Genomic DNA, 18,780 nt, shown 5'->3' with positions numbered 1-18,780 from the left:
CGCTCAGGGACTACTTTATTTCTACACTCAGGGGTGATCCTTGACAGTGCTCTGGGGCTATGTGTGGTGCTAAAGATTTGCACCAGATTTGAGCCCAGCATCTTACCTCCCATATTGCTTTCCAGTTCTATCACTGTCATTTAAAATTGCCAATGTATAGTTTCATCATGTGACTCCCTAAGAATGGTTTATGGGGTGAGGGTGTGGGGGGGATGGGAGAGAACCTGGGGACACTGGTGCTGGGAAATGTACACTGGTAGAGGGATGGGTGTTGGAATACTGTATGACAGAAATCCACTCATGAACAGCTTTGTAATGGTCCACTCACAGTGATTCAATTAAAAAGTTAAAAAAAAGAACAATATGTATTAGGCTTTTGGGGTTTGGGGGGATGGAACCCCCTGTAAATATTCAGGAAGCCCAGCTCTTCAAACCCATTTAAGATTGTTGCTAATTTTCTTTCTAGTTAATCTCTTCACTGGTTAAGTGGGGGTGGGTGAGGGATTAAAATCTAATACTATTGTACTGCAGATGTTTCTCCTTAGGAATGTTGGTTCTTTTATATAATTTGATGTCCTTCATTCGATGCATATGCTTTTAAACTCTGTCCCATTTTTTTCTTTAAAAGTTTTTACTATTTTTATTGAGATTCTGAGATTACAATGCTGTTAATTATACTTTTTATGCACACATCATTCCTACACCCATCACCAGAGTGTTCACTTTCCTCCACCAGTGTTACAAAGGCCCCTTTTAGCATTCCCTCCCATATAAGTTCAGTTCCATAGACAAAATCTTTAGTTCCATTGACATAGACCATTTATTGTTCTGTCATTTTTTTATATTTCACATATGAAAGAGAACCTTAACAATTTTACTGTAACCGCTGAGCACCATGAGTGTGGCCACAAACTCCCCCAAAATTATTCTGGAGGAGTGACAACTATAAATATAGAGATGACATCTACAAACACAGAGATGAATAAAGCTAAACTTGTAAAATTTTAAATCAATAAGTTAATAAAATACTTTTCAAAAATCATATATTTTTAGAGGCATGAATAATTCTATGCTAATACGGCAGAGCCTGGCAAGCTCCCCATGACGTATTCGATATGCCAAACACAGTAACAACAAAGTCTCCAATGGAGACGTTACTGGGCCCGTTCGAGCAAATCGACGAACAACGGGAGGCCCTTTACCTTACCTTTACCAATACATTAAAAACGTACATGAAATAGATAAATCCTAAACAACATTTAGTAGGGTGAGGAGAATTAATTTTTTCCCAGATTATCATTTATTTATTTTACAAAGTTTTTTATGATGATTTGTTACAGATATTCAATATTCTAACACCAATCCCAACACCACCTTACCCCCACCATTATTTACAGATGTCCCAACCACCCCTTAAGCAAGCCCTCAATATTTTATATTGTTTTTTATAAATTTCTCAACAATGATCAATAAATGAAGAAAGTGGAACTTATTGTATATCACCATGGAACAATTAAGCCCTTGTGTAAGATTACTAAGAGGTTACAGGTTTAGCCTTCTGTTTGTGTGTGTGTGTTTTTTTTTGTTAATTGAGATAGGTTGTTTTACATTACATCCCATCCAACCTGGTTTGCTACTCCTGATTATCAGTGTTGTAGAATTTGAGATGTTGCACAGCTGCAAATGCAGCCACACGCTCCAGGAAATCCAAAATTTTTAATATGGTGATATAACTGGAGTTAAATAGTCATATAGAAGTATGACTAAAAATCCCTAAAAAAAAAAAGGGAATACTGGTTTTATGTTAGGAAAAAAATATATTAGAGAATTCTTAGGTATCTGCATTATTAAGTAAAGGGTTTGTTTTGTTTTGTTTTGTTTTGTTTTGCTTTTTGGGTCACACCCGGTGATGCACAGGGGTTATTTCTGGCTCATGTATTCAGGAATTACTCCTGGCAGTGCTTGGGGGACCATATGGGATGCTGGGAATCGAACCCTGGTCAGCCACCTGCAAGGTAAACGCACTACCCACTGTGCTATCGCTTCAGCCCCTTGATATACATTTAGTTGACTTTTGTGTGAGGAGAGAGATACGGATCCAGATTTAATTTCTTTTTACACCTGGGTATCCAGATTTGCCAGAATTACTTGTCGAATAGTCTGTCTTCACTCCATTTCATGCTCTCAGCACTTTTGTCAAAAATTACCTGACCAAAAAAATGACAAAAAGTGGGATTTGTCCTTGGATATTCATTCTAATCTGAGTAGGTCAGAGTCTATCCTTATTTCTTTACCATGCTTTTTTGATTACTATGACTTTATAGTATAATTTCAAGTTAGGTAATGGGATTCCCTTCTGTTTCTTATTTTTCCATATGATTTTGACTTTTGGGGGTACTTTATGATTCCATACAAACTTTTATTGTTAAAAATTCTTGAAGAATGTTGTCTGAATCTGAATAGGGCTGGCATTGACTCTATAGAGTAGTTTAGATAAGATCATTTTGACAATATTGATTCTTTTAATCCAAGAGGATGGAATATTTTTTCATTTTCTAAGGACTTCTGCTTCTTTAAAGTGTTTTGAAATTTTCATGGTATAGAGTTCCAACTTTTGTTAAGTTTATTCCTAGGTACTAGATGTTCCTGGACACTATTTTGAATGGAATAGATTAATTTCTATCTCTGTGGCAGTATGGTTTGATAGAATACTTGATATGATTTTTACGTTTGTGAATTTATGCAGCTTTTTTCCTATGCTCTAATAGGTGATCTATCCTTGAAAATGTTCTGTATCTAGTACAGAAGAATGTATATTTGGCTTTTTGAATATGTAAGACCCTGTGAATATTCAGTAATCCCAGGAATTCTAGTTCTTTATTTAGTGTTTTTATGCCTTTATTTTTAGGGCGTTTGCCTTGCCCTTGGCTGACCTGGGTTCGATTCCTCAACCCCTCTCGGAGTGCCCGGCAAGCTCCCGCGAGTATCTCGCCCGCATGGCAAAGCCTGGCAAGCTACCCGTGATGTATTCAATATGCCAAACATAGTAACTTGTTCGTCTCACAGTGGAGATGTTACTGGCCCACTCGAGCAAATCAATGAACAATGGGAGGACAGTGCTACAGTGCTACTTTTTTTTAAAATTTTTATTTATTGAATCACTGTGAGAACAGTCACAAAGCCTTTCAGTTTAAGTGTCGGTTGGTCATACAATGATCAAACACCCATCCCTTCACCAGTGCACATTTTCTACCACCAAAAACCCCAGTATACCCCCTCTCACCCCTCTCCCTGCCTGTGTGGCAGATTTCTACTTTCTCTCTACGTTGATCACATTCAATATTACGACAAAAGACCCAACATTATTATTTGGAATTTTCCCCAGCATTCAGATCTGCCAAAAAGGCTTCATTAGATAATTTGTTTTCTATTGCTGATTCTGAAGAGCATATGTCATGTGGCCACTATTGCGGCCATGTGATTTTCAATTTCTGATATCTTAGTAATAAGTCTAGAGGATTTACTGCCAAAAGCCCCAGGGTTCTGAGATTAGTTAGTGTGCCTCTGGGATCATGGTCATTCAGGAGCCAGAGGAGGTGTTTGTGGGTGGCAACCTGGGGCCTTGTCAGGGCGGGGAGCAGGGCTAGTTCCACCCCCCATCCCACAAGGCCCCACGTGCCTCGTCAATGCAGTCTCATACCTGGCTGTCCATTAGGCTCTAAAAGATGGAGGCCATCATGCTGCCGCTGCAAGAGGGGACAGGCGGAGGGACAAACACCCTTCCCCTCCCAGGGCTGCATAGCACCATAGTTTAATGCACAGTCCAGATGCACTTCGGTTGGGCATTATATTTTGCTCAGATTTTCTCACCACCATTCAAGCCTGCCTTCCAGGGACAGACGCTAGATCATTTACCTTCCATTGTTCACTTTGCATATCATGAAAGGTCCTCGGCTGCTTATGCAGCTGCACAGTTCAGAAGAATAGTCCTGGTGCTCACATACTGGAGCCATGCTCGTAGGAGCTCATGATCGCCGGGATTCCATCTGGAGAAGGCAGGGAGACAGCACCTACCCCATCTGGGACCTCCTGGTGATATCAGCTCGGTATGGGGCCAGGAGAATTCTCTGGGTATTGTGGAGCCTGCTGGCCATATTTCTTTGCTGCTGTGGGCGGCAAGATGGCGCTGGGGGCAGGTTGAGGGTGTGACATTCATGGTCAGGGGCTGACTTGGAGCCGGTGCGGAACTGCCCGGCTCGGCATCCCCATGTGGTTTGGAAGAATAATCCTGGTGTTCTCATACCAGAACCATGCTCCTAGAAGCTCATAGTTGCCAGAATTCCATCTGGAGAAGGTGTATGCCTTTACTTCCATTCTATCTACTTGATCTGCCAGTGATCACAATGGAGTGTTGAAGTTCCACATTACTATTGTGTTTCTATTCATATGTTTCTTTAAGTTTGTGAGGAAAAAAACCTTTAAAACTTTGCGGATTCTGCATTTGGTGTGTATATGTTAATAAAAGTTGGTACTTTTTGATCTGGGCTGGAACAATAGCACAGCGGGTAGGGCTTTTGCCTTGCATGTGGCCGGCCTGGCTGACCAGGGTTTGATTCCTTTGCCCCTCCTGGAGAGCCCCGCAAGCTACCGAGAGTATCTAGCCTGCATGGCAAAGCCTGACAAGTTACCCATGACGTATTCTATATGCCAAACACAGTAACAACAAGTCTCACAATGGAGATGTTACTGGGCCCTCTCGAGCAAATTGATGAACAACTGGAGGATAGTGGACAGTGCTACAGTGCTACCGTGCTACCATTGGATTGTATCATTGTTTTCCATCCTTTGACTCCATGTCTATCCTAAGATTTTAGGTGTTTCCAGTAAGCAGCAAATGGATGGATTTTGTTTCCTGATCCATTCTGCCACACTGTGTCTTGATAAGATAGTTCAGCGCATTGATATTCAGAGAAATTATTGCTATAAAGGGCCGTGTTTTTGCTTTACAATATGGGGGTCATTGCTTCTACAATTAGTTGTTTGGTTTATACAAATAGTTTTTCAGTATTTTATTCATGCCCATTTGTAGCAAATACTCTTGTTTGTCTGAGAATGTTTTTGTCTTTCCATCCTGTCTAAATGAGAGCTTTGCAAGTTAGTGAACTCTAGGTTATAAATTTTTTTTTTCAGTGAGTAATTTAATTATGTCATTCCACTCTTTTCTCTCCTGTAACATTTCATATAAGCAAAAAGAGAGAGAGAGAAAGAATTGGGGCGGGGAGAGAAACATTAGAATAGAAAAGAATGCAAGGTACTTAATAACAGCAAGAACAATCTATAAATTATAGAAATATCAGGAGATAAAAATGGGAGAAGGGAAGACAAGTGGTGGGAACGATCATAGCAGAGTATAAACCAAAACAAACCCAAACAGAACAACACTTAGACATATAGTAATCAAAATGGCAAAATCCAAATGCAGACAAACATCTTAAAAGCTTCTAGAGAGAAGAGAAACCTTAAATATAAGGGTAATAACATAAAAATCACTAAAGATCTCTTATATGAAATGTTACAGGAGACCCCCATATTGTATGGCTTGCTACTGTGTTCTTTAGTTCTTTCAGTTTATTCTGTATTGAGTTTTTACATCCTCTGAATCAGTTCTTCTTGTTGTGGAGTTTTTCATTCTCTAAATCAGTTCTTTGAGTTGTTCGAAATTCTCATCTAGTGATTACTTAATTTCACTGGCCAGTGTTTCCTTAATTTTGATTGTTAGTGTAATGATTGTTGATTTCAGGTTCTCATCGATCAGGCTGCATAGTTTTGATGAACTTGAAAATTTTCCTGGGATTCTTTCTCTGTATGACCCAGCAATTGGGTTCCTTATTTTCTCCATTGTTCTTTGAGTTATATGTTGGAGGTTTGGATTTCCAGTTACTTAAGAACTGATATGTTCAGTTGTTTATACCAGAGGGCCACTGATAATAACTCTGTTGTTCAGATTATTTCCTTTACCATTATTTCCTTTACTATTAGACAGTGACAACTCCATTTAGTTGACTGAGATATATAACTGTATAAAGGTAGTGAAGTATGGTTGTTTCATCGCTGTCTTCCATATGAATATTGTGTTCAGTAATAATCTTGCATGGATGTTTTTGTGTTTGAAGAATTAGAGCTGGTTTCAGATGGTGTGACTCCCTAATCTAGGGGCTGGGATTGATGAGAAAGGATCCCTTAGGGTCCCTGTCTGAGTCTCTCTCTCTCTCTCTGGAGACTGGCTGTGGTAAAAGGGAGAAGTTATTTTATTTTTAAAATTTTCTTTATTTTATCACCATGGTTTACAAAGTTGTTCATAAGACTGTTGTTTCAGTCATTCAGTTTTCTGGCAACAATTCCACCACCAATATGATCCTTTCTCCATTTTTCCCAATTTCCCCAAGCCTGCCCCCCAAGCCTGCTCCCTTTGCAGGTGCAAAATAATTTATCTTATATTGCTTGTTACAACAAAATTGCTACTGGGATTATCAAAAGTTTTTCAGTAAAATTAAAAAGTGAAATTGTATCTTACAATGGGTCATTAAAACCGTTGTTTAAGGGTTTACTAAGCTGTTTGTTGCTGGCTGAGCCTTCTGTGTTACTGTTTTTGTTCACTGAGCTTAGTTGGTGACTTTTCCATCTAATTTGATGTGATCCTACTGGACTGACAGTATTGCAAAATTTGGAGTTGTCTTGTTGTGGGATACTGGTGTGGCTGTTGGAGCTTCTGACAGCATGGGGGGTTTGAGGGGAAGCTGCTCACCCCCATTCCGAGAATACCCCAGAGTTTTCAGCTCAGACACTAGTGTACTGGAATTTTCTTTATTTTGGTGTCTCTGTGGAAATTAGTCGTGAAGCAGTAAAGTTGGGCCATGTGCATGTTGCTGGCTGTGGGTTGTCAGTGCAGCTGCCTGGGCTTCAGCAGGGTGGTGAATCAGTCCACCCCTCCTCCTTGGGGAGGGCAGAGTTTTAAGCCCAAAGATTGATGAACCTGTGAGTTTTAGCAGCTTGGCTTGCATTTCTTTCAAAACTAGTCATGAAACTCCTAAGCTGGACCGTATTTTACATGGTCATGGCTATGAGATGTAGGTGTGACTGCCTACTAGCCCTTTCATTTATTTTTAAAAAAACCCTGTGATTTACAAAGTTATTGATAGTTGAATATTAAGCATGTAATATTCTAGCACAGTCCCATCACCAGTATCAACTTCCTCTTCCATGTCCCCATATTCCCTCCTGCCATCCCCCATACCCCTCACCTTCCAACTTTATAAGCCCATTTTAAAGTTTAGTGGTTGTGATTTGAATCTCATGTTTTCAGTGTTATTGAGTAGGTATCTGCCCTTTACTGCATTACATTTCTTTGACCAGTTATTCTATATACCACACACACACACACACACACATATATATATATATACACACACACACAAAGAGCTCATTCTTTGTTTTGTCCTTCTTCTGACTTATTTCACTCAACATCATATCTTCCATTTCTAACCAGGTTGCACAAATAACATAATATTTTTCCACATTCAAAAGGTAAGAGAGAGCTAGAGTGAGAACAAGAGAGAGGGAGAAGAAAAGTTTCTGCCATAGAGGCAGATTGTGGGGAGTAGAGGGTTGGAGGGAGGGAAACGGGATATTGGTGGTAGGAAATGTACACTGGTGAAGGGACAGTGTTGGAATATTGAATGACTGAAACCCAATCATAAATAACTTTGTATCTGTGTATCTCACTGTGATTCAATAAAAAATATAATAAGAATGTCATATAGTTAGATAGCTAATGACATGGGTGAGGTCATGAGAGAATGTGTAAAGACAGGGAGAAGTGAAACAGGTCCCTAGTGTTTAAACCAAATGTCTAGCAGAATAACACCATGACTAAATTTATAGTGAGAAAAAAAATTCTGCCCATTTTTATGGCCCCTGCTAGGATTTACCTTGCAGGTAAAAATCTTTGTTATAACCCAGGGGAACAACTCCATCTCCACCTTAACCATTGAGTGAAATCCAGCTCATTATATGATCACCAATATACCTAACATGTAAAAATTCTTGCCCCATTATCAAAATCATGTCTATTGGTGCCATTACAGTTTATAATTGTCATGGATATCCATGGAAGTGTCCAAATATGACCACTCCTTTGTGCTCCTCATAAAAATTCTTTCTGAGGAAAGCACAAGAATCATATGTGTCCCTACCTTTAGCAATAGGACTGTGTGTCTCCTAATGCTGTGACAATAATATAGGAAAATTTTAAAATTTGTAAAATTTTACCTAGATTTTATCTACCAGAATTAGATAGTGATGGAGGAATGATGCAGGTATAATTCTGGTTGTCCAGGTTGTCGAATAATGACCATGGGATCTGAGGTTCAAAGTAGCCAGTAGCAAAAGTTTATTGAAAGAACAGAAGTCTCTTAAATGGGAGGGACATCAGAAAGAAGAGAACTGGATGACACCAGTGAGGCATTTATCTAGTGGTTTTATAGGTAAAGGGGTCTGCCTCTTTTCACAGTAGCACTAATTGGACCACTATACCAAAGCAAGTGGCATTAAATGTTTCTCTTTTGTTGCTCCTACTTAATTGGGGTAACATACCATTTCCAGATAAGGTATAAGTGATATATCTCCCACAATCCATCTGTAATTCCTCTCTTTCCGGTCTTACCTTGTTGATAATTAGCAGGGCATTGAGAATCTGCAGGGTCCACAAGTTTCAAAGGGAACCTGGTTCCTGGAAAACCATAGACAAAAGGGGAATCATATGTATGGAAAGCTAAGATGAAGCTGTAATTTGTGTAGTATAAGCTAAGAAGTCACTCCTGGAAACTGACAGGGAAATAGCTCAGAGCAGTCAAGGAGAAACAGTCAGGGAGAAACTTGAGGTGATCATTTTTTATTTCCCCCTCCCAAAGAAGAAACCCTGACTGTTGTCAGGCATATGCGTGATGACTAATCTGTGTCTGCTTCCTGCTGAGAACAGGGCAATAAAAGACACTGACCAATGCTGACAGGGGATCACAGGAGAGGGAAAATTCAGAGGTACTTTATATCATTCCTATGATTGCCTGCATCCACAGGTACACGTTAAACGCCAGTTTTACATTAATGGCCTCAGGTGTAAAGGAAAAAAAATTAACAAGGAGGTTTATACAAAAGGATCATAATTTGGTTATCGTAGTTGGCCTAAGGTGTTCTGGAAAGATTGCCCCAAACCAAGTATAGTCAGAAAGGACCCTGATCCTAATGAGTACTTGAGATCCTGAATGATTTTAGTGTTTTTACAAATCTCAAGATTATTTTCCACTTGGGATTAGGTATTTATATAAAAACAGCATGTTTCATTTAAAAGAGCTTCCGTCCTCCAGACTCAGCTCTGAGAACATCTAGGACACTTTGGTTTTATATTACTAGATTGGCCAAGCTGTTAAGTTCTGTTTGTTGTTTCTCTATAGTCATCACTATAGTCTTCCATTTTTGCTTCACCAATATAGTAAGGTTAAAAACAAACTTGTCTAATATAGGAATGCCTCAGAACCAAAAGAGACTTTGTACAATGGCATGACTAAATCCAGGTTGTTCAAGGATGGAATTATGATCATGCCCACCCCAGTCCTCGCTATTGAGGTCAGGGAGCTTGCTTATATATCCTTACAGGAGATGGGGAGAGAGGATTTGCACCACAAAGGAGCCATATTTGATATGATCCCTGAGAAGTTTATGTCAGAAATGGACAGAGACATCTGAGAAGACAGCAACCACAGAATAAGTTCCATTGCAGGGGAGAAGCAGGTAGAGGTATAACCACACAAATGGAGAAAATTTCAATCCTATTTCCTATCCTATTTTTACCCCCTTGGGGATAAATTTCTACACAATAAGATCTGTGTCCTAAGTCCTTTGGCTCTAAGATGGTTTTTTTTTTTTGATGGATGTGGCCCTGATGTTGCTAATCTCATGATAGAATTGTCCAGAGAAGTATTCATCTACACACAAAGAAGAGAAAGATCATAGCTGTGGCAAAGAGAGGCGCAGAAGAGCTGGCAGAAAATAAGCTGAGTATCAGTGTCTAATGCCAATTGGATTGGCGCCTTTGACCACCATCAAAGCGCCTTTGGCCACTTATTCAATACAATATTGCTCCTAGGCTCCCAACAGGTGAGCCATTGTTGACAGAGACATTAGTAAGCATTATCAACATTCAGTAGGTACAGGAAGATCAGAGGCTGCAGTATTTTACATAGCTATCAGAAGGCATACTTAAAATACAGAGTAAGGGGCTAGAGAGATAGCATAGCATATAAGATGATGATTGCTGCCAGGAATAATTCTTGAGTACAGAACCAGAAGTAAGTCCTGGTTATCGCTGGGTATGAACCCAGAATAAATAAATAAATAAATAAATAAATGAAATATAAAGTCTTGACAGTTTCCTATTCTATTTTTCCCATGTGGTCCCTACATCTAAAAGACCCTAAATAGTCTTATTTTATACTTCCCCCATGCAGATATTTTTCTATTCTATTCTTTCTTGCTATATTGTTCTTTCCTGGGTGTATTTTTGCATTCGAATTCCTAAACTATTTATCTAGGGGCATATCCTATTTTTTCCCCCTTGGGGATGAATTCCAACACAATAATATTATATTGTGGTTACTGTGTAGCAGAAGTCAGAGTCAGTTTAAGTAGATGACCTGTACTGTGCCCTGTGCCCAATATAAAGTGTGGATCCACTGTACTGTTGAACTGGTAAAATGATTTATTAATGTATTAAATTTTGTTTTCCCATGTGGAAGTTGATTGATAATTAAAATAATGGGTTTTGAACCATTTTCCAGGAAAGTTGTCTTATTGGGCTCATGCTTAAGATGCTAATATGAAAGAAAGTATGTGATTTCATAGGGCTGTGTGGTTAAGAGGACCTTGAAAATGGGCCTGTGGCACTATAGTGTCAGTAAAGCAGTAGAGAGCAACTGTCCCTCCTGCTTTAGGCACTTAACCCCCTAGGATAGCAGTTCTGGGACTTACAGATTCCCACAGATTAGGGCCAATAGGTCATGATTTTGTTTCTGAGGTACAGGAAAAAACTGGATATTTCCATACTTGACAACAGTCCCATCAGAGTAAGTGGAGGTTTGGCATCATTTCCAGGCTAAATGGCAAAGCCCCCAGATCTGCTTCAGCACGTGTATCACCTTCTTGGTGTCAGATCCAGCAGTTAGATTAATTGGCAATCTGTGCAATGTGGATAATGGTACCAGATAGGGGATTAGTCAGAGCTTCTTAGAGATTGATGAGTAAAAACATTTATATGCCAATTAGGGAGCATGATATTGATCAATTCCATATTGTTTTAGAAAAGTTAGGGCTAGTATTTTGAGAGCTGAGCACAAAAAGAATATGAGAAAGAACCACTTTCCACAAGAACACAATGAAGGAACTATTGCAATTATGGCAGTAGTACCACCAGGAGACCCAGACAGATCCAGAGAAGGAACAGAATGATTTTTATCACTTATTTGAGGGTTTGTTTTTTTAAGAGGAGTCATAGGTTCTCCACTGACTCACAGGAATATGAGGGTTCAGTCTCCTGGGTTGTAGACAGGCTTTTGGACTGATGCTTCGGGTATTCACTCTTTGACCCTGGAGTGATGGATTAGGAGACCACTCCAGCAACCATTACACCTGTTGAAGTAGACAAGAGAAAGAGAGAGGTTCCTGTGGACAGCTAAGTTTTGACAAAAACTAACAAGTCACCATAGTTGAAGAGTTGTACATATTACAGACCAAGATAGCCATTCTGATAGATCCTTGAGGACTTGTAGGAACTTGGCAAGATTGTCGACATCTTCAATGGCTTCTCATGTAGTCCTGTCTGTGAGAAAATCAAGGTCTTCCATATAACTTTTCATATAGACTTATAGACTTATTTTCATGTAGACTTATTCATAGATGCCCAGGGGTGTTTCTGATTCTGAGCATGACGATGGGAAGCAAGGTGATCTGTAGCAAGTGGGTTTCTTGGGAAAGCTTTCTGAGACGCTTTAATAGGGTATCATTAGCCTTATTCAACTTTACCAAAGGACTGACGCTTTCAGGTACAGTGGAGATGAAACTGGATACCCAGAGCCAAAGAAACCTCCTGGATTATGGATGATTTAAAAGCCAATCTGGATATAAACACATAAATGCGTATCCAAATTAACTCTGTCACTTGTCAGTCTGGCAGGGAAATGCTTCAACACAGCCTTTGAAAATACCTACCCAAACCAAAAGATATTGTTATCTCAAATGCTTAGGCATATAGGTGCAATCTAATTATCAATCATATTCCCTGAGAAGTCCAAAGCACTGTGCTCCAGGGAGGAGTAGCTGGGTGAGGCATAGGATTGTACTATTGGCACCTCTCACAGGAGCAGGTGATCTATTTTATGGTTTTGAGTAGGCCTGGACCTGTAAACATTTCTATAGCTCTTTGGTGAGTTTTTTCTACCCCCAGGTGGAAAGTTCAATGTAGATGTTCAAGATGATCTTTCTACATGTCTCCCTCAGGTACACATAATTACCCCTCTTCATTCTTGAGATTCTTTTTTTTTTTTATTAGTGAAACACCATGAGGTACAGTTGTAGACTTTCAAATTTTTGTGCTTGGGTTTCAGTTATACAATGATCGAGTACCCAACCCACACCAGTGCCCATTCTCCACCACCACCGAACCCACACCGATCCCAATATCCCTCCCCCCCAACCCCCCCCCCCCCATCCCACCCTGCCTCTGTGGCAGGGCATTCCCTTTTGCTCTATCTCCTTTTGGGTGCTGTGGTTTGCAAAAGAGGCATTGAGTGGTAATCATATTTGGTCTATAGTCTACTTTCAGCATGCATCTCCCATCCTGGGAGGATCTTCCCAACACTCTTTATTTGGTGCTCCCTTCTCTATCTGAGCTGTCTTTTCCTCTAGCATGTGTGGCTGGCCTCCAAGCCATGGAGTAAACCTCCTGGTACTTATCTTGGCTACTCTTGGGTATTTTGTTACTATCTTGGGTATTTTGTCTCCTATTTTGTTACTTTATGTTCCCCAGATGAATGCAATCTTTCTATGTCTGTCCCTCTCTGACTCATTTTACTTAGCATGATACTTTCCATGTAGTACCACTTGTATGTAAATTTCATGACTTCATCTTTTCTAACAGCTACATAGTACTCCATTGTGTAGATGTACCAAAGTTTCTTTAACCAGTCATCTATTCTCTGGCACTCAGGGATTTTCCAGATTCTAGCTATTGTAAACAGTGCTGCAATGAACAAACAAGTGCAGATATCACTTTGACTATACTTTTTTGCCTCTCTGGGATATATTCCCAGGAGTGGTATTGCTGGGTCAATGGGAGCTCAATTTCTAATTTTTTGAGAATCGTCCATACTATTTTCCAAAATGGCTGAACCATTCAGCATTCCTACCAGCAATGAAGGAGGGTCCCTTTTTTGCCATATCCATGCCAACACCAGTTTGCTTTTGTTCTTTTGGATGTGGGCCAGTCTCTGTGGTGCGAAATAATATCTCATTGTTGTTTTGATCTGCATCTCCCTGATGATTAATGATGTAGAGCATTTTCTCATGTGCCTTTTAGCCATTCGGATTTCTTCTTTGAGAAAGTTTCTGTTCATTTCATTGCCCCATTTTTTGATGGGGTTGGATGTTTTCTTCTTGTGGAGTTCAACCATTGTATATCCTTGATATCAACCCTTTGTGGGATGTATATTGGGCTAATATCCTTTCCCATTCTGTAGACTGTCTCTGTATTTTGGTCACTGTTTCTTTTGAGGTGCAGAAGCTTCTTAGTTTAAGATAGTCCCGTTTGTCTATGTCTGTTTTCACTTGTTGAGCTTCTTTCTTTGCCTCACAATCTGTTCTTGAATTGCCTTCAGCAATTAGGTCATCTTCTATTAGTGACTTCTACAATGCCTTACAGTTGCCTTTGAAGGAAGATAGGCTGCTCACAAGAGCTGATTATATTTGATAGGAGTCCCTCTTGTAGCGAGAAACTGTCTCTTCTACCAAATGGCTACATGTGCATGAAACGCTAAAAAGGCATATTTAGAGTTTGCGTATATATTAACCTTTTGGCACTTTCCAAGCTCCAAGGCCAAGATGAGGGCAATATTTTCTGCCAGATGTGCACTGATTTCTGGAGGCAGGGCCTGGGCTTCTAAAGTAAGGCCAGGGCCATTTACTATTGCAAAGTCAGCCTTTCAGATTCTTTTTTCCACAAGGTACTGCTATCAGTAAACAGAGTCAAATTACACTGAGGAAGAGGGCAAGTGGCCAATTTCTTCTGAGATACCAGACCTGAGCATCCCCCTCTTCATGTCTGGTAGATTATTTCTTTCTCTTTTTTTCCCTCCTTTTTATTGATTCACCATGAGGTACAGTAACAAAGATTTCATGTTTGAGCTTCCATCATGCAATCATCAAACACCCATCCCTTCAGTCCACCACCACAATCCCTATTATCCCCAGCCCCCACCCCATTCCACACCTACCCCTACCTGTGTGTCAGAGAATTTGCACAATATTCTCTTTCTCTACTTTGGTTACCTTCAATATTTTGAGACCAGACCTCTCATATCTGCCGAAAAGGCAATGCTAGACAATGTGTTTTGTATTACTTGTTATGGATACAGTATGATGTCATGCGCTTTAGGAATTCTAAAATTTTAATAATTAGGGTCTGGAGAGATCGATGCAGCAAGTTGCTTGGGTCTGAGATTTGTTTGTGTGTTTCTGGATCATGGCTGTGTGGGAGCTTAAGTAGATGGTGGCTGTGTGAGCGTCATCTCAGAGTCCTATTGGGGCGGGGGAGAAAGAGAAGGACCCACTCCTCCCCTGTCCTGGCAGGCCTGGCATTTAATGCCACCACCACCTTGTACCTGGAGCTTTTCGCTGAGTTCTAGAAGATGACAGCATCCGGGGCTCCTAGGGGGTAGGCGGAGGGACAGCACCTGCCCCCGTCTGGAGTGGCCTGGTGAAAGTGGCCCATTGCAAAGTCCAGAGCCATATCTCTGCAGGAAATTGCTGAGTCTGAGATTTGTTTGTGTGTCCTCTATCATTTATTTCCCATTGCTCATTTTGTATATCATGAAAGGTCGTGCAGCCGCATAAGCAGCTGCACACTTCTGAGATAAATGGTCGGGTTCCAATGTAGTTTAGAGAATTAGTCCTGACATCCACATACCGGAGATTTACTTGTAGAAGCGCATGGTCCCAGAGATTCCATCTGGAGAAGGTGGGGAGACGGCACCTGCTCTGTCTGGGGCATTCTGGTGAAGTCGGCTCGCTATGGGGCCCAGAGAAATCTCTGGTGCCATGGTGCCCGCCGGGATTTGTTGCTACTGTGTGCAGCAAGATGGCACCCAGGGGCGGGTTGAGGGCATGACTTCCAGCATCAGAAGTGGACAGGAAGCTGAAATGAAATTGCCCAGTTCCAGTGCCGCCATGCAGTTTGAGAATTAGTCTTGACACCCACATACTGGAGCCTTGCTTGTAGAAGTTCACGGTCTCCTGGATTCCATCTGGAGAAGGTGAGGTCTTTCTTTCTTTTGGGAGGAATGTGGCAGGGTTGAGATGAGCACATTTACAATAACAATGGCTGGACTTTGAAGGAGTGGATATTTTGGAGCAACTGTCAGCCAGAATCTACTCTTAGAAGTGAGACATGGACAAATCTCTTCCCAGAGTAAGATTTATAGCTTCTGGCACTAGTATTGATGTAGCAGTCAAAGCCCAGACACAGATCAGCTACCTTTTAGCCAACACATTTAGCTCCATACTGAGGTATCCTGATCGTTGGGCTTGACCTATGGATGGGGTAACTGACTGTAGAGCAATGCCCTCCTTTTTGTGTACAAAGAGGTAGAATTTCTGACTTTTGGGAAGACCTAAAGATGGAGCCTTAAAGAGAATTATTTTTAGGTGATCAAGTTTTCAATACATGAGACTGGTGCCGTCCTAATGGGTACCAACTAAGGCTCAATAGAGGGGCTGAAAAATTTCCCCATATCCAAGAATCCAAAGTCTATAGTATCAGTTAATACCTAAGACTCCCCTAAGTTGTTTAAGACTACAGCAAATGCAGTGATCTATGACTGGGTCCATTCTGTCCATATTTATTTTATGGTCCCCTGCTCAAGGACACACCAAGATATTAGATTTCCTGAAAAACTTGAATTTTGGGAGACTGGAGAGATAGTACAGGTGGTAGAACACTTGTCTTGCATGCAGCCAACCTGAGTTTGATCTCTGTTATCCCATATGGTCCCCCAAACCCTGCAAGGAGTAATTTCTGGGCATCGTTGAGTGTGTCCCCAAACCAAACCAAAACTAAAAACCTGGAACTTATTTTTTAGAAACCATATATCCAATGTTTTGCCAGGAAATTGAGAAGTGTCCTGGTGGGTGACACATGCTCTGAAGGTGAGCATAATAAGATATCATCTAGAAACTGGTCAACAACCCTTCGGTCAGTTCAAAAACTTTGGTAAATACTGATCTAGGTCCTGACAAAGTAGGAGGGACTATTTCAGAAGTCCTGGCAGAACACAGATCATGTATGCTGTCCCGTGTTTCAGGGTCTTCAAAGGCAAGCAGAAATTCAAAAGAATGTATCCATGATATCGAGGATCATGAACCCAGACGCAGATGGTATTTTAGAGATCCAGGTCTAAAGGTTAGGAACCACAGGATGTATAGGAATTATAGCCTTATTAATTAGGTGTGGGTCCTGAACCAGCTTGCACTCTCCACTGTGCTTCTGGACACCCAGGATAGAAGAGTTACAAAGGCTGAAACAAAATAACCAATTCTAATTTTTTAAATCCAGTTAAAATAGAGATGAGGTCTCTTGCCTCTGGTCTCAAACTAGACTGTTTGTGTTGAGAGTAGGTGACCCCAGACTTAAAAGATATTTGTACAGCCTGGACCCTTTTCTCTCTTCCTTTTTCAAGGAAGGGAAGACTTTTGAAAACTGGAGATCCACTTCTACCTTTACCATTGTCAAAATAGGGATTGAATTTCTGACTCAAAGTGTCTTCCCAATCTGGGAGTCAGATTTTCAGATATCACCAGAAGTGAATGGGTGAAAATCAACTTATCCCAATTGCACACCAAATGTGGGGTGAAGACACAAGTGAGTGGAGGTGTAGAGACTCCATGTATGGTAACAGTTCTCATAGATAAACACATCCAGAAAGTAAAGGAAAACATCCAGAAAGAAAAAGCTCCTGTTCCAAAGAGAAAATGAATAGACTGGTCCTGGTTTTCAAAAGCCACCCCAAACTCCTGTCCAGATTTTCTTGACTGATACTGGGGTTTTCCACAATCAGGAGCCTGGGGTCTATTAATTCTGGATCTCCCCAGATTTGAGAACATTCCTTTGGGAACTTTGTCCCTGAGGACTGTTTGCCCTCCAGTGGTTTCCCTTGCAAATAGGGGAAAGCCAGGGTTTTTGTTTCCTGTTTTTGGGGCGGTGCTCAGGGGACCATATGGGGTGCTGGGCATCAACCCTGAGTTAGCAGTGTGCAAAGTAAGTGCTCTAGCCTCTGTACTATTGCTCCAGCCTGCAGAGTGGCTTTGAGAACAAGCCTTGAGAAAATGGCCCAGCTGTTTGCAGAGGAAGGAGTGGGTCGCTGCAGCGCAGTCTTCTCTGGCTCTCCCAGCAGATTTGTCTTCTTAATAAAACTGCCATCAGAATTTTAGCCATACGGTTTTTTTGTTGTTGTTGTTTTCTAGGACCTAACTTCCTTTTCCTACTGGGAATAATGGATCTTATTGGTCAGCTCAAGAAGGTGCCCTGTAGTTTTCTCTGGGCCACATAAAGACTTCTGAAGTTTTTTTCTAATATCTGGGGAAGATTGGGAAATAAACTTATTCTGCAAAATCAACTTGCCCTCATAACTGTCAGGGTCTAGACTTGTATACCTGCAACTGTTTAAGGAAAATCGAAGAAACTCCTCTGGCTCTTGTTTGATCTGGGATACCAGATTGTAATTCATTAATCCTTGCCACTCCCCCCCCCCCCCCCACACACACACCTTGTGCCTTAACCTTTCCATTACACACTGGATAAAGTGGTTAAACTATACTATGGAACCAGTGATGGTCAGTTCTAGGAACTGCTTGATCTCCAGAGGGAAACATGGCTAGCTCTGTGGGCCCTGAGTCTCCTATGCTTCCCACTCCACCCCTCTCCTGTTTGTGCCTCCAAGAGAACCTGGCTGCTACCTAAATCTGAGTTTATGCTTGCACCTGAATCTGGGCTGCTCTTTACCTCCTGATGGGGAACTAAGACCTGGCATCCTCCCTCTGTGACCTTTCTAATAACTCATCTCCATATTGAGTCACTGCTGTGAGATCCACTTCCTTTTCCATCCCTGTGAAAGCTTCCTTTAAAATAAGTGTAACTTCTAAGAAAGATAAAATATCTGGTCCACAGAGCACACTTCCTGTCTATTTATCAAGATCATACCTGTAACTCCCCAAATCCTTTTCCTAAAAAATTCTTTAAATCCTGGAATGAGAAGGGCTGATAGATTTTGACAGGATTTTCCCATCCATTTGTAGGGAACTGCTCTGTTAGGGGTACGGCCTGGGGGAGTCCAGGCTTTTCAACAGCTGGAGGGGGAGTTTGTTGGTGCCTTAGTTAATTCTGGACAAGAACTGAGTGTTGAA

The sequence above is a fragment of the Sorex fumeus genome, unplaced genomic scaffold (genome assembly GCF_029834395.1).
Source record: "Sorex fumeus unplaced genomic scaffold, SorFum_2.1 ptg000073l, whole genome shotgun sequence".
Classification (NCBI taxonomy): Eukaryota; Metazoa; Chordata; class Mammalia; order Eulipotyphla; family Soricidae; genus Sorex; species Sorex fumeus.
The sequence above is the reverse complement of the archived record's forward strand: the minus strand, read 5'-3'. Positions refer to the sequence as shown.